Here is an 883-nt window from a genome sequence, read left to right on the forward strand (position 1 = left end):
AAAAACGAATGCCGTTTTCGGAAATCGCCTTTTGTGCTCTAAAACGCTCCAAAGCGATACGTTTTTTGGTGTACAAACATCTTTTGCCAGATCCTCTGAACTATGAGGTCACTAAGGAGCTGAAATATGAATATTGCTACATATAGGATAACACTGCTGCGCACTCAATTGACGTCACGAGACTGGAAACTTCACCAAAATACCCCACGAGCTTTATTAAATGTGGCCTTGGCAGTTCGAGTATCTAGTGTTGGTATATAATAGTGTTTAAGTTTAATAGCACATTTACTTTCATGTGACGTCATTTCAGTGCGCTTGCCTGTAGCATTATCCATATTTTTACTGGTATTCCAGAGGATCCAGTGACATTTAGTGGAAAAAAAGCATACATAGCACAAAACCTACTGGATTTGGAACCTTTGGGTATTAAAATCCCATTAATTTTTGTCAAACGTCAACTACAGAATGAGGACACAGACATCAGTCAGTCCTCAGTGAAAGACATCGTACCTAACACACTCGTGTAGGTTCACTGGTGGTTCTAGATAGTAAATAAAATGTCTATATTTGTGTTGTAGTCATGGCGACCCCTGGTTCCTATCACCACCACTGTAAAGACATCTGAACCATTTCACACCAAACCACTCTGAATGACTCCGTTCACGTTTCAAACACTGAACTATCCTGAAGTGTTGCAAAATCAGTGAAATTCACTTTTAACAAACAGGAAAAGACTTTCCACGCTGACAGGCACTAAAAAACGAATACAGTACAGTGGGAGCCCTTGTGCTTTTACATGAATGGTGCAACTAAAATGTAGCTATAATGAAGGCACAGTATCACACAAACACACACAACATGAAGAAATAACCAGTATACCGTA

Source organism: Colossoma macropomum, unplaced genomic scaffold (assembly GCF_904425465.1).
Source record: "Colossoma macropomum unplaced genomic scaffold, Colossoma_macropomum, whole genome shotgun sequence".
NCBI classification, from domain to species: Eukaryota; Metazoa; Chordata; class Actinopteri; order Characiformes; family Serrasalmidae; genus Colossoma; species Colossoma macropomum.